The 17,012-nt window shown below is 37.0% G+C and overlaps 1 non-coding gene across 1 annotated transcript; it reads left to right on the top strand.

Annotated features, from left to right (window-relative positions):
• The first annotated feature begins 5,128 nt into the window (after window positions 1-5,128).
• LOC142171303 (U5 spliceosomal RNA) lies at window positions 5,129-5,245 on the top strand. Its single transcript, XR_012700877.1, has one exon. It is a non-coding gene; the product is annotated as a U5 spliceosomal RNA (small nuclear RNA).
• The last annotated feature ends 11,767 nt before the right edge of the window (window positions 5,246-17,012 follow it).

Genomic DNA, 17,012 nt, shown 5'->3' with positions numbered 1-17,012 from the left:
CAAAACAAACAGGATGCAGCAGGATGGTCTTTTTCATTTCAGGTTGCTTGTCCTAGACGGACCCAACCCCTGTGTTGAGTCCCCTAAGTCAAATGCAACATGATGCACCTAAACGTTCCTACTAGGGATCCGGCATGAAGTCAAGTTATTCTAGGTTCAACCTGGGTATATGTTCTAGACTGTGTACCCGAGTGGACAACTCGAGTCGAGGAGGGGGCCACGTACCGGGAACCAAAAGGCCATCCGGCTTAGTAACTTATCCGGCCTCTTTCTTATTTCGGGTATTGACACTAACAGAATAGGGAGTCTCGACCAGCAAGCACATACCCGGAGGTAAGAAGAGAAGGGTTTCGGCACAGTTTATATACAGTTCAGATAATATCAAAGCGGTAAAAGCAGCATTTAGCACATTAGGCCCAAACATGTAGCAAAAAATCAGATAAAGCCAAATATAACAATCATTCTAAGCTCGAGTTCTTGAACCCTGAACCAGAGATTCTGGGTTTACTTCCCCAGCAGAGTCGCCAGAGCTGTCACACCTCCTTTAGGCCTGCGCCCGCAGGAGCACAGAGGGAGTTTTCCAATTAAAGGACAATCGAACGGGATTTGTTCGCTTACTTTTTAGAGTCGCCACTTAGGAAATTTAGGGTGTCCCAAGTCACCGGTTTAATCCCGAATCGAGGAAAAGAATGACTTTGTATTACAGTCTGCATACCAGAAATCCGGATAAGGAATTCTGTTAACCCGGGAGAAGGTGTTAGGCATTCCCGAGTTCTGTGGTTCTAGCACGGTCGCTCAACTGTTATATTCGGCTTATTTATCTGATTTTTTACAATTATGTACTTAGTGCAAATTATGATTCTTTTACCGCTTTTATTATTATTGTTGTAATTTTTTACAAAGAATTGCAATGTCGTGAAAATGTATCTCGAACCTCGTCACAATCAATATACCCGAGGCTATCGTCACGTCTTTAATAAAATTATTATAATACAATCAACTTAAAGACGCTATCGACACATCTTTAAGTTGCTAAGCGACTAGCGTAGTGTTATTTTTTTTTTGGGCGAGGCCGTGAAATTTTGTTAAACGACCCATCCCGGAGTCTAAGCAACTTCACAAACACGTATAGAGGGCCCCGCAACTTGTGCATTTTTTGTTTGGCGAGGCTCGTCTCATTTGTTAGTTTGTTTTAAAGAATTGCAACGTCATGGAAACGCATTTCGAACCACGCCATAATCAATGTACTCGTGATTGGTCGACGCATTTCGACTTCGTTGGGATTTGGATTTGGGTTACATAAATGCACACCCGTATTTAAGAAGGTAAGATTAATTAAGGCGCGTCTTAAAAAGACTAACGTATTGTTATTTTAGGAAGAGGCCGTGAAAATTCGCTAAATGGCCAACTCCGAAGTCTAACCAGTTATTGTATACATTTATTGAGGGCCCCACGATTTGTAATTTATTTGGCGAGGCGCACCTTATTTTATTTTAAAGGTCGTCCTATAATGACTATATTTTCTATTTCGTTTGTCTCTAAAATAAATGAAGAAAAGGTCCTACTTTATTTACATACTTACGAGTTATTATAGTTAAGTTTCGAACATGATTTGTTAAATCTAAAATGAACGTAGTAATAGTCGTCCGCTTGACAGTTATGGGCCCTGGCCCAATGTGCATGGCATGAAACTGGGCCTGGGCCATCCTTATTCTAATTGGGCCTAGTTAACTAATTTTATATATGTTTGACATTTACAAGGGGCTGAAATGTGAACTCGTGCTATCTAATTAAACAATGTTCCTATAAGTTTCAAAACAAGCCTTTTGTTCCATGAGGTAACTATTAAGTATTTAGAAATAGTCTAAGAGGCCTAATAGGCTTTCGAGATATACTATTTAGCAGATAATACTGAAACAACAGAACATGCTTTCTACAACATCAATCTATTTTAACTAAGCATACAAGGGAGGAAGTTTACAACCACACTACTACAAAACATTGTTCATTTATACATAGCCCACACCTACATGATTCTAGTAGAAGACATGAACTATTATATGTATACTGCTTAATGTTCAATATACAACTAAAAGGTATTCAAAACAACTTCAACTCTTCATTTTTCATTCATGCTTCAAATTTTAGCTTACATTGAACCAGTGGCTCAGTTGCGTACCTGATATTGGAAAGCAAAAGAAAAAGAGGAGTGATCAGTGCAGCAATAGCATACACAGCAACAACAACAATAACAACCAGCAATCAACAACAAAAAGGACCCAGTGACAGATTTTTAAAGCCAAACAGAAAACCAGGACACTCAATGAAATAGTAACAGGTCACCCAAGTAGCAGACCCAACAAAACCAGTTTGAAAAACCCAGCAATATTGAACAATTGACAGGCCAATGAAGCTATAACAGTATTGTATTCAGCAGTGAAGAAAAGACTTCTCTTTTCAGTTTCTATCTCTCAATATGCTGAAAATAGCTGTAAGAAAGCAGCCTAGAACCACAGATCTCTAACTCTAGATTTTTCGATTCAAATTCCAGCCTATCTCACACTCAATATCTTCTGACTTATGAAGATACAAAACCAATACAGTTTTTTTTTTGCTTTTTTAAATTCTGAAATCTTAGTGTCCAATCCCTTACTTTGTTCTAAATGAGCCTATTTATAGGCAAAGTAGGCAAGCCCAAGGCTGCCTTGATCCCTTCAGACCTTAACTCTGCCCATACCCCTTAACTTCTCATGCCTAAGTGTCTTTTCTTGATGCAAAGTATTTGGTTCCCCACACTTGTTCCCTTTGTTTTAATCAATAGTTATGGGGGCTTATAGTATTCATTTAATTCCCATGCCTGTTGTCTAGTTCCCCACTGACAATTATACTAATGTTATCTATTACCACTTGACATGTTCTTAAATTAATTCCAATTAAACTCTGTCAAGTACCAAAATTACCCTTAACCCCCTGAAGATTACTGTTATGCCCTAACTCTTAATAGTCAGTATATAAACCCCTCTAAATTCAACTAATCATTGATTACTAACTATCAGATTATACAGTTGTGACCAATTCAATCCTATCCAAACATACAAACTGATTTCAGGTAGAAGGGGTGGGGGAATGAGGTCCATGTGACATTAAAATGAGCGAGCCAGTTTGGTTCAAAGAAGCAACTGGATATGTTCAACAACTTCAACTCAATCACATAAGAACAGAAAAGAGGCAGAAATGGCAAACACTGGAATGAACAATTCGTGGTTCCCTAGCTTCTTTCAGTGAATTCAATTGACGACATTCATTTAGTTGACTATACAAGCTACAACAGATAGCTAATAACCAAAATATCTCAAGCGGGTTACCAAATTAGCTTCAGTGATTTTACTAGGGAACCTTGATATGAACTAAACTATTCTACGACTCTAAACAGGATGGACACACAACTTACAATAACAATGATCAACAAACAAACAAAAGCTGATTTGAACTAAACAAAAGGTCTTATGAAGCCGGAGAAAATTGAAGGAAAAATAACAGAAAAATCAAACAAATCAAACTAACATGTAAACAAACACAAATAGCACACAAACAGAAGGAAAGAAAGAAGAAATTACCTCGGAAGCTTAAGAACAAAAATGACCCATGCTCAAACTGGACTCGACCTCTTTGAGGACGAACGGACTTTAATCGAAGTGTCCTCGACTGAGAACACCTCGATTAAGGTCTATTAGACCCCAACTCATCCTTTAAACTGGACAGACCCCCACAGTTTTGAGTTCTAGGGTTTATACGGTCCGATTTGGGTCTCGAAGGTTTCTTCCTAGATTCGAACCAAACCAAGCTTGGTTTGGTTACGAGTGAGGCCAGGGGGAGTGACCGGTATGAATCTGGGGTCGGTTGGTGTAGATCTGGTTTTTGCTCGAACCTTCAAATGAAGATTCGAGACGTTAGGGGAAGATTCGAGGTAAGCTGAGTGTGGATTTGGGGAGAGGGGATCATGGTGGTTCAGGGGTGTTAGTTTCATGGCTAGCGACGCCGTTGCCGCCGGCCTTCAGGCGAAGGGGTGGGGTGGCGGCTAGGGTTTTCAAGGGAACCTGGCTCTGAACTTCAAAGACGAAGAGGGGGGTTTGGCTAAGGGGGGTTGGGTAGAGAGATAAGGAGTTATATACGGGGTGGGTGGTTTGATCCTGGCCGTTGGATCTAGTGAGATCAATGGCCAGGATCTTTTAGTCAATGGGAACGACGTCGTGTGGTTTAATTGTGAGACTGGGTCAGTCTCAAATGGGAACGGGTCGGGCTATGAGGCGTGTTTGAGACCGTTGGATCAAGGGAGATGAACGGCTCAGATCAAAGCTCCTGAAACGACGTTGTTTCTTTCGTCCGAGAGGCTGGGTCATGGACTGGGTCAATGTATAGCTTTGGGACTGACTTTCTTCGGTTTGACATGAGCCCAATCCGAATTTCCCTTATTTTTTCAACCTTTTCGTTTCCTTCTTCTAATTTAACATTTAACAAAATTCCTAAAAATGTGAAACAAAAAATTAAACTATTAACTAACACATAACAACAATTAACACACAATTTAGAACATTAAAATAAAATCACACAATGACAACAAATAGCATAAAAATGCATATTTTTGTGATTTTCCTTTTAAAACCAAATTAAGGTTTAATTAATTCCTAAATGCACAATTAAATCGTAAATGCACATGCGACACATATTTTTGTATTTTTCTTAATTAAAGTAGAAATAAACATGCACCGACAAATATGAATAAATCACGGACAACACAAAACTATTTTATTTTGAATTTTTTGGGAGTAGTCCTCGTAGGGCAAAAATCACGTGCTCACAAAAATCATTAGTCAACAAATGGTAATTGACATTTAACAAATGTAAAACAAATAGTACTAATAAGTAACTACTAAGACGACTCATTCAAGGACCATTAACCATAGTAGTATGTGAAGTCTTTTTTGTTTTGTGGTGGAACAGAACAAGGATTCCTCCTCGAGAGATGACTTTCGATAGCTGAAACTATCCCACATCGAAAACAAGTGACTAAGCGAACAGCTTGGCGCCCCTACTTAACGTTGGCACCAGCCTAAGCAGAAACTTACGCAGCTACGCAATGAGCTCAAAGCGAACTATTCTTTCGCCTTTTACTAAAGAATACCGTGTGCGCGTTGCATTGAGTGGCATACGCCAATTTTTGGAGGGTTTTCTCTTTTAGGGAAATCCCCTACAATTCTTAATTCAAATATTTTATGCTGAAGAAAATCTAGCTTAAAATTATTATGAGTTTGTGCTGAGTTATTTATTTTGGCTAACGCTTTCTTAATTGCCTTGACCGTCTCGAGATTTTAGAGTTGTCCTCAAGACTTGTTTGGAAAAGTGATATATACATCTTAATTTTACGTAAATTACGTGCGATCATTTGAATCTATCAAATATGTTGTTCAAACTAGTTTAAGATCTTAAAAATGAGCTTAGAATTAGGCAATTTTCAGAATTCCATTTAACCAACTACTAGCGTTGGACAATGTGTATTATTTTTAATACCTAGTAATTAATACTAATATTATGTATTAGATGTTATATGCACATATTTCTCGTATTCATCTAAAAAAATTCATTTAATTACATTTTATAATTAACTTTATTTTAAATTAAAATATTATCTATTAATTACACATGTGCAAAAAAAACATTATGTTGGAGTTACATTGGAATTACATTATGCCTAACAAGTAGGTCATTGTACTTACTATATACTATATAATTACTAAACTATAAAATCATTAGAGAGTAATTATACACCCTGATAATCTATATATATGCATACATACTAGTTTCTCACCACATGTGATGCATGTGACGTGTATACTGAGTCATGAAATATATACTTTATAAAACAATATCATTATTATTAAAATAAATATTTGAAAAAATAAAAATACACAAAAGAATAAAATACAAGTATGTGTAAATGATCAATTCGTGCCGAAAATAATACACTTTGACCAACCTTTTCTCCTCTGTTGATAAGGCTCAAGGCCATTGTAATAATCCTTCCGAATTGCAAGAAAAACATGATTGATGTAAATATACCATAATGTTTGATTAAGCAAAGCAAAAATCCAGCTGGTAAGATGTCATGCTCTTTTCCATAGTCAAACTGAGGAGCTCCCGAAGCTGTACGACCAATCTTTTTTGAGCTTTGGGATCAACAAGTCCAAACCTTCTAGTATTAAAATATGGAGAAGGGAATCCATCTTCTACCACTTCTGTACTCGAGGCAGTTCATGTTTGGCCTAAATGCTGCAGGAGAGCTCAATTGAAACATAAAAGTACCTAAATAATTTCCATATTTCAATAGTCTGGCTTGCCCTTTCGAAGTAAGGACCTCTTCACGTATCAGTCTTCCTCCCGGGTCCCAACTGCATCATAGCTCTTCCCTTTTAAAGAAAAAAGAATTCATCCCCGAATTCAAATCTTAAAAAATAGAAAAAGGATCAAGTATCAATATGCATTCATCACCAAACATATGCATGACAAAATAAAAGAAGAAAATGCCCATGTATTTTTTTAACTCACTTTCTTCAAGGCAACATAAAGACTCGCCTATAATTTATGTGCACATCATCATTATAGAGGTCATATAATTCCCTAAGTAAGCTCATAATGCACCTTTTATGAGCTCATCAAACAAGAAAAATGATTTAGATAGACAAAAAAGATAAGTATACTCCATGTACAAACTATATTTAAATCTACCAATATCTTATTTCTCAAACTACATATGCCATGAAATGTATGTATCAAACTCAAAATACTACAAGGACTTTCTAGCATAAAGAGACAAACCAACCAAAATAATAACTTCCTAAACAAGTGTTTCCGACATGCTTCCCAGAAAAGAGCAATGTTATGATAAACCCAAGTATCATAATATCCACTAAAGTCTATTCTTTCAAGAAATTCAATACTCACTTGGCATAAAATATACACGAGGATATAAATAAAATATTTTAAGGAGTAAAACTCATATGTCAAAATTGATTTTATCAACAAAGTATTCCAATCCATCTTGCAAATCAAGACTCAATATTCTGTGTGGTAAAGAAAATATAAAAGGTTGACAAAGCATTCATTTAGCACAAGTATTTCTAGAACATGCATCAAATTAAACACTCTTATGGTAGAGCTAAGCCTATCCAAAATCAAGAAAGAGCATCTCTCCAAATGAAGTAGCAATTACTTGGCTCAAAAGAAGATCATGAAACTAATAGATCTAAAGATTAACGGCTAACTAATTAATGTTTTCTTCCATTCAAGCCTTCTGAATTGCACATATACTTCAGTTGGAAATCAGTTACACAAGAAGTTAAAAGTACTAAGTATAAGGCAAAAAGTTATGATTATTATAATAGAAAATATCTTTCCTAGTAAATGAAAGATGTCTACAATATGTTTTAGGAGCTAATACAACTGTCACTATTAAATGCTTAGCTGATGAAACCTTTATGCATTTATCCTTAGCTAGAATATCCAAAAAAATTCCTCCATGGTCTACCATATAGTTTTAAATTCTGCAAGCAACCAGTTGATTATCAAAAATATTTACCAAGCCACAACACTACATACAAAGGGTGTAAAATAAATTACTTTATCAATTCATATTCTAATGCACTGTCATTGAGCATAAAGTATCGGCGATACCTGTATCGGCCAGAGACATTGTCTCAAAAAATATCATTTGAGTTCAGCCTCTTTCATTTCCTCCTCCCCTTGCATATTATTCTCATTGCCATCCTCGATCCCTTTATCCGACCTTGTTCTTTCACCCACAAAAGAAATTCAAGTGAAATATTTATAAGTAGTTTATAATCCCATTCGTAAAGCCATATAATTTTGCTTGTCAGTTGAAGATTAATTACTTTATTGTGTCTTGGTACTTTATTACGTTTCCCAAGCGCAGTCCTTATTGTTTCTCTAGATCATTCTGAATTCAAATCTTTCTCTTTTCTTTTCTATTATTTATGTGAACAAGAAACTGTAAAGTGTGGCAAGAGAATGATATGAATTACCAGATCCCGGATACAAAAAGAATGAACAAAAAACGCCAGAGTAGTATTGCACAAAAGAGAAGTATGATGTATGTTCTACCAAGACTCTAACCGCCATCCTCAACAGCCACCAACGTGAATAATGCATACCCTGTATTGATTTTCGAAGCACCATTATATAATGGCGTAGAGAAACGATCGGGTACACAATTGTGATGGAATAGTTGTGACTATTAATATTGAAAATTAAAAGCACAACAACTATGTATATGCTTTAATCGGTGAAAACTTTTCAGTTTTAGTAACTAATAAACAGAACATACAACCAAGAAAGCATGCCTAATATTATGGTAACTTGATCTATGATACAAAAACAATGTAATTTAGAACTTGCAGTGAAAAAAATGAAAATCCCATGCTTTTTGTAGAAAAAGACACTGACTTTCATTTTCTTTTCTTTTCTAATAAGATAAATAAAGATAAAGACACAAAATTTCAGTACACTAAGTGATGAATTGAACATAACAACTACAGATCATGCAAAACACCATATTAACTTCATTTTTTACGGAAAATATTGTTACCCCAGATGTACAGTGAAGAGGAATAAAGGACAATGCAATAACATGGTTTAATACAGTTTAAAACATTTTTACTATATAATTCCCAAAAAAAAAAAAGAATGAAAATTTTATATAACTTGACCTGCTTGAAGATAAAGACGCAAACTTCCTAATCGGCAAAAAACGGCAATAAAACAAAAACCAAATTGAGAAACTGTTTAACCAAAAATCTGAGTCATTGGTCAAAGCTAAAAGAGAAATTCGGGTTACTGATAATCAGGAGACAAAAAATAAAATACTTTTGAGAACAATGGTAGAAGGTAAATAGATAAGTATTTCAGTGTATTCTCAATAGTATTTCGTGTGTTTACAAATGATGATATTTTCTTCCTTTTATAGATCATTCTAGGTAAAAGAATAAAGCCTCAGCTTTAATGATATAATCATGAGCAATAAATGACATTAAATAGGCCGTTATACAATCATTCCTATTAAATACCAACTTTATAACGTATCAGACATTTAATAATGAATTTGGACTCCTTTCTGTCATCTGATCCTTGCTTTCAATGCCTTCTAATCCGTTGGCTGTAAATAATTTAAATTGGTACGAGACTCGTATCTATACATCGTCTCGTGCCTATTTAAATTCTTCTTCCCGTGGCTGTTTTCACCGTGCCTCTTAGTCAATTGTTGTTCTTTGACCATTCAACTAATCCACGTGTCATGTCACATCATTTTTAATATAAATTCAGTTTTTTCCCAATACAGATAGTCCCCCCACTTTCCTTTTTTTATCAATTAAATAATTGGGAAGTGGATCTTCATGTAAAAAGAACTTTTGCCACAATTAATGTTCATGACAGTACTAACATCTCAGCAGTCTTTTCCATTTAATGTTCTGTCCATGTGTCATTTTATAATTGATTCTTCTATTCATACCCTTCTTCGAGACTTCTTCAATCTCACTATTTACGAAGTGATAGCTGCCTTTATTATAGGCTTTTCATCATTATACTTTAAAAGTTGACGGTTCCCATTTTACACATACTTTGTCTTTCTTTGTCTTCTTCACAAATTTTCAGCACATACTTTCTTCTTAACAATGTCTTCTTCAAACCCTAACCGTAAAAAAGTTCCAATTCTAGATCAGTTCCCCAACGCCCCTGTTAGACACAGAAGATGCGGAGGAAGTAGGCCTCGAACAGGGTTAGAATCTACGCGAGGCGGTTCATCTGGTTCTTCTTCAAGGAGTTTTATCCCAAAAGCCCCTTCTTCTAAAAGTAGGAAAATTCTTGATACTTCTCAAGAACCCTCAGTTGATGATATAGTTCCCGGCGATTTGTCTTTTGAAAGTGACAAAACGTCTCTTCAAAAACAAATTAAAAATTTAGAAAGAGTCGATACTTACCCAACATTAGTAACCGAGCTTACAATCCCCACCATAAGAAGAGATTGTAACTGGAAGGATAGTCTCCGAATGTCAATTCCTTCCCCAAATCAAAGAATTTCCTCTTTTAGAAATGGGTATTCTTCTGTTTACACTTACCCCTTCACTTTAGGTTTTAATCCTCCGATTGACCCAGTTATTCTCGATTTTTGTCGTTTCTTTACCATTTGTTTGGCCCAAATTGGTCCATTGGTGTGGAGAACAGTGGCTTGTTTGAGATATTTATCATCCAAGGCCAATGTCAATTTCACATTTTCTCATCTCATTCATCTATACCATCCCAACTTAATACGCCATGGGGTTTTCACCTTAACTGCAAGGAGCAAAAAAGTTTTGGTAAACCCTGAGGATGACAGAGATCGTGGATGGTATATCCGTTACGTTGCTGTCCGTACAGTGGATTTGATTGGCGAAACAAATATTCCCTTTCCTGAGAAGTGGAATTTTGAAAGTAAGTTTCCTCTTGTTTACCGTACCTACTTTTGAGAATTTCAAAAGAATGTTGTTTTTAACCTCGTCCCTTCTTGGTTTTTTGTAGCAACCATGGGAGATGTGGAACCTATCCCCAACTTTCGTGGTTGGGTAGACTCACTTTTGAAGATTGCTACTAGGGAGCAGAGAACTTGGAAATCAATTTCTTCTTTACATGGCTGGAAAGTCAAAACACATGGTATCCACCCTTTTAAAATTTTTGTTTTATATGTTAAGCACTTTTTCCTCAACTTTAACCATGTATATCCATTCTTTAATCAGGATTTGGCATTAGAGGAATGACAGCTGAAGTAGCTATGGCCATTCGCATGTCTGTGAATGTTGCTCTGGATTTAGATAAGGCTCGAGCCTTTCTACCTCCGCCACCGAGCCTGTTTTGATTCAATCTGATGAGGATGTCGAACCAAGAGATAACAATGAGTCAATTCAGCACCTTTTTGACAGTGGTTTCGGGAGTGGCGAGCTCGGACCTGTTTTTGATGAAGCTCCTCTTTCCTCATTTGTTCCTATTTCCTCCATTCCTCTGCCTGCCGTAAGTGTTTCTTTACCAGCTTTAACAACTTCCGTTTGTTTGCCAATTTCTACTGCTCCTATATCTGTTCCCTTGGTTGCTTCAACCGCACCTGCTTCTGCTCCGGTGTTTGTTTCTACATCTTTTCCCTCCATTCCTTCTATTCCCTCCGCTGCTCTTCTTCCCTCTGTTCATCATACAGAGACAGGTTCTAGCAGCGGAAATATGACAATGAGAAGTGTTACTTTGGAGGTTCCTGCCAATCATAGCCTCCTGAGGAAGACCGGCAGAGCCGATGTTTGGCTCGAACCTCTCATTGGAGATATCGAGAAGAAGAAGATGGAGAGCCATAGTTGCTTAACTTTGATGAACGACGTAGTTCATTCAACCAACAAGTTTTTTTCTCTTTTTTTTTAAATTATCTTCAATTTCTCATTTCCATGACTTACCTCTGTAGGCTAACCTTATTAGCACGGAATTAATGAGAAGAATTTCCTTACTGGAAAGAAAAGCTCGTGAGTCTGAGAAGTCTGTCCACGAGGCTGAGGAAATTGCTAGGGGAGCCCAACTTGAAGCAACCAACTGGAAGGAGCAGTTTGAAAATGCTCAAGGGACTATAGAAGAGTTGCAAGAAAATAAAAACCTTCTAGAGCAGCAAAACCGTGGTTTAACTTCTGAGCTGGCAACAGTCAAAGCTTCTTCAAGCCAATTGAAAAGAGACAAAGAGCTTTTGGAATGCTCTTTATCAGAACAATTATCCAGAGCTAGTGAAGAAGTTAGAGAGCTGAAGGCACTTTTGGCTAAAAAGGAAGAATATGCAGGAGAGTTAGTGCAAAGCTTGACTCAAGCTCAGGCTGACTTACAGACTTCTTCTGTCGAGATTCAAGCCTTGAAGAGTTCTCATGCTTCTCTTGAAGCTTCCCTTGATTCCCATTTAGCTGAAAATCAAATTTTAAAAAACGATCTTGCTATGTGGGAAAAGGAATATGGACTTCTAGAGGAAAATTTTAACATAGAAGTGAGTTGGGCTTTTCTGAATTCTCGTCGTGATGCTTTGACGGAAGCTGCTCAAGAGGGTTTTGACTTGCAGTCTGAACTGGCTAAAGTCATAGATACCATCGAGAAAAGCCAACAGTCTACTGATACTCCTTCTCCTGCCCTTGAAGTTCCTGAAAATGTTGCTATTCCAGCTTCAGAGGGTGAAACTTCTACAACCCAGTCTATGGAAGTTGAAGCTTCCGTGACAATCCCCTCAACTGAATGATGGTTTGATCCCTTAGTTTTTTTTTAAAGGATTTTTTTGGTGAAAGTCCCCAGTTATCATAATGGGGAAATTGTATAAACTTTTATTGACTAAGTTTCTACTTAGTCTTTTTAATTATATCAAGAAGTTTTATTAGTACTTCAATGTGTTCTACTCTTGCCTTTTCTTTACTTATTTAGGACTTATAGAATAGTTTAGAATTTTTATCCTTTGAAAATGCTTTATGATTCTTCCCATGACTTATTGACATGAGGCTTATAAAAGAGGGCCCTTTTATTTTATCGACACTTAATGAAGAAGACATCTCAACTTCATAATGGTGTTAAAATACGATGAAAGTAATAGGAAAACACACGTTTTGTATGAAACAACTTTGGCAAGTTTTCATTCATAAACTTTTAACAAGTGTTTGATTGTTACATGTATTACAATACATCTACAACTTTTCTCGTAACTGTTTTTCTTGTAACAGATTTGTAAATAACATAAACTAAACAAGGTTTTTTTTATAACCTGTTTCAGTACATAGTCATGACCCTATCTTTATATGTTAAGAAGGGTTTGAGAGGTGACTTTGTTTATGAGTTTGAGAGATGACTCTGTTGTTCTCATGAATGCTGAAGACTTCGTAACTTCTTCTCAACACTTGCTTCTTTGTGGCCAATTTTTATTCGATACTCGTATCTGTTTCTTTGCACCTATCTGTGTATAATATGTAGTCCCCCAAGTGTTTGAGCGGTGAAGTATGAAGCCTCGAGCACTTGTTTATCTCTTTTACTTTGGCCCTTTTCCTGAAACAGAAAGATATACGGGACTCGACGGTGTGATTATAGATGAAGACTGCCTAACTCGTGTGTATTTCCATCAGATTAATTGTAACCCTGGGCTAGGAATTTATGCATACTCCATTTTGCCTTGCAGGTTGTGACTCATCATTTGGCACGAGTTAGGATATTTAGCCTAGCATCTAAAATCGTTGGTAAAATATTAAAAAAAATCAAGAGAAGAATTTTTACATGATGATACCTGACCGTAGGTACTTTCTTAAAAGTAATATCTTTTTAAGTGGACAACATTCCAATGTGAGGGTAAAACTTTACCATCCATTGTTTCCAACTGGTATGCTCCTTTTCCCGCAATGGCACGAACTTTGTATGGTCCTTCCCATGTTGGACTTAGCTTTCCTGAGTTAACAACTTTTGTAGATTGGAAAACCTTTTTAAGCACGAAGTCCCCAATTTTGAAAAATCTGCGGCGTACTTTCCTGTTGTAATATCGTTCTATTACTTGCTTTTGTGCTGCCATCCTTATCAAAGCAGCTTCTCTTCTTCCTTCAAGTAAATCTAGGCTAACCCGCATCTCTTCATTATTAGATTCCTCCGTTGCCTGATCGTACCGTGTGCTTGGCTCACCTATTTCAACTGGTATTAAGGCTTCCGTACCATAAACCATCGAAAATGGTGTTTCTCCAGTGCCTGTTTTGGTCGTTGTACGATAAGCCCATAGTACTCCGGGTAACACCTCAGGCCAATTACCTTTTGAATCTTGTAACCTCTTTTTCAAGTTATAGATAATAACTTTGTTAGTTGATTCCGCTTGTCCATTCCCCACTGGATGGTATGGCGTAGATGTTATTCTTTTGATCTGCCAACTTTGAAAAAATTCTGTAACTTGTGCTCCAATGAATTATGGTCCATTGTCACATACGATCTCCTTTGGTACTCCAAAGCGGCATATTATATTGCGTCATATGAAGTCTTTAACTTCTTTTTCTCGTACCTGTTTAAATTCCCCTGCTTCTACCCATTTAGTGAAATAATCTGTAAGTACGAGTAGAAATTTTACCGGACCTTTTGCTTGTGGAAGTGGACCTACGATATCCATTCCCCATTTCATAAAGGGCCAAGGGGCTAAAACAGTATGTAGTAACTCAGCTGGTCTGTGCATATTATTGCCGTACCTTTGACATTTATCACATTTGGACACGAAAATGGTTGCCTCTTCTTCCATCTTAGGCCAATAATATCCTGTGCGAATTAACGTTCTTACCAGTGACCGTCCTCTTACGTGATTCCCACAATGTCCTTCATGTACTTCTCTCATGACATATTCAGTTTGAGAAGGGCCGAGACACCTTGCTAGTGGTCCGCCGAACATCTTTCGATAAAGATTACCTTGATATAAACAATATCGTGCATCTCTTTTGCGAAGCGCGTAAGCCTTTCCTTTGTCATTAGGCACGGTTTCGTGCTGTAAAAAGGCAACAATTTCATTTCACCAATCCCATGTTAGATGATTAAAATTTACCTCGTTTTTGTCAGGTTCGAGAACGGAATGAAATAGATGTATGACTGAAGCATCTGTATTGTTTGCCACGTCTGCTGCGGATGCAAGGTTTGCTAAAGCATCTGCCTCTGCATTCTCATCTCTTGGGACTTGCACTACTTTCCAAGTTTGGAATTGCTTTACTAACTCTCGTACCTTTGCGAGGTATTCTTGCATTCGTGACTCTCTGGCTGTGTAAGTCCCCAGCATCTGATTAACCACGAGTTGAGAATCACTCTTGATTATAATCTGTGTTATGCCGAGTTCTCGTGCCAATTCTAAACCTGCAATTACAGCTTCATATTCTGCTTCATTGTTAGTTATAGAATGACATTTTATAGCCTGTCTAATGGTCTCACCCGCAGGTGGTACGAGGACTATTCCTAAGCCTGCCCCTTTTACATTAGATGAACCGTCAGTGTATAAAACCCAAGTCCCCGGGTTCGCACCATTAAAAACTAATAATTCTTTTTCTGCTTCTAAATGCATCCCCTGGCTAAAATCAGCCACGAAATCAGCTAGTACTTGAGACTTTATAGCGGTCCTGGGTTGATAAATAACTTCATATTCACTTAGTTCTATAGCCCATTTTGCTAATCTTCCTGAAAGTTCATGTTTATGCAAAATATTTCGAAGCGGAAAAGCAGTAACTACAACAATGGGATGACATTGAAATAAGGTCTTAACTTTCTAGATGCCATGACCAAAGTTAATGCTAATTTTTCTAGCTGTGGGTATCGTGTCTCAGCTTCCAATAAGGACTTACTTACGTAATAAATAGGAGATTGTTTACCTTGGTCCTCGCGGACTAAAACAGCACTTACCGCGACTTCAGATACGGCCAGATAAATAAGAAGTTTTTCCCCTACCTTCGGTTTTGCCAACAACGGTGGTTTTGACAAATAAGTTTTCAAATTTCTAAGGGCTTGCTGACAATCTTCATTCCATTCAAAATGATCTTGCTTTTTAAGTGCAGAGAAAAACTTAAAACACCTTTCTAAGGATTTGGAAATAAATCTCCCCAAAGCTGCAATTCTTCTCGTTAATCGTTGTACTTCCTTTTTATTAGTAAGGATATCCGGGATTTCTTCTATTGCTTTGATCTAAGAAGGATTCACCTCAATACCACAGTTAGAAACAAGAAAACCCAAAAACTTACCTGATGCAACTCCAAATGCACATTTTTCTGGGTTGAGTTTCATATTAAATTTTCGCAAAATTTCAAAAGTAATAGATAGATGAGAAATATGATCATGAGATTGCTGGGTTTTGACGAGCATATCGTCTATATATACCTCCATTGTTTTCCCTAAATGTTCTTGAAACATTTTGGTGACCAACCTTTGATAGGTTGCCCCAACATTTTTGAGACCAAAGGGCATTACTTTATAACAATAAGTTCCCCTGTCTGTGATGAAAGAAGTTTTTTCTTCATCACCAGGATCCATTTTGATTTGATTATATCCTGAGTATGCATCTAAAAAACTTAAAAGTTCATGACCTGCGGTCGCATCAATTAGTTGATCTATATGTGGTAAGGGAAAGGAATCTTTTGGACATGCTTTATTTAAATCAGTATAATCTACACAAACACGCCACTTACCATTTTTCTTAGGTACAACCACCGTATTAGCTAACCAAGTTGGATATTTTACCTCACGGATTGACCCGATTTTTAATAATTTTTGGACTTCATCCTGAATCACCTGGTTCTTGAAAGCACCTTGTTTCCGTTTCTTTTGCTTTATTGGTGAGAAAGAAGGGTCCTCGTTGAGTTTGTGAGTCATCACATTTGGTGGTATCCCTGTCATATCAGCGTGGGACCAAGCAAAGCAATCTAAGTTAGCTTTTAAAAATTCGATTATCATACCTCGCATGTTCGTGTTCAAATTAGCCCCGATATAAACCTTCCGTTCAGGTTGTTGATCAAATAACATCACTGCATCAAGCTCTTCAATCGTCGTTTTGATGCTTTCATTCTCTTCAGGTTCTTGAATTGTGTCAGGCCTTGAGTCCAAATCTGTTTTCTCTTGTTCAGTTGAAGTTTGATCTTTTTTACTTTCAACTGTTTCCTGTAATTGCTATTTTGTTTTATTTGTGGCGCTCGTACTTGTTACAGCGTTGACATTTCTGGCTATCTGTTGATCCCTACGAATTTGACAAATTCCCCATGGTGATGGAAATTTGATAACTTGATGCAGGGTTGATGGGACAACATCCATATCGTGTATCCATGGCCTTCCCATGATCATATTGTAGGCCATTTCCATATCAACTACCTGAAATTTAGTTTCCTTCACAACACCCATAGCAAAAGTTGTTAGTATTACCT

Source organism: Nicotiana tabacum, chromosome 16, assembly GCF_000715075.1.
Source record: "Nicotiana tabacum cultivar K326 chromosome 16, ASM71507v2, whole genome shotgun sequence".
Taxonomy (NCBI): domain Eukaryota; kingdom Viridiplantae; phylum Streptophyta; class Magnoliopsida; order Solanales; family Solanaceae; genus Nicotiana; species Nicotiana tabacum.
This window is presented reverse-complemented; position numbering and strand designations above follow the sequence as displayed.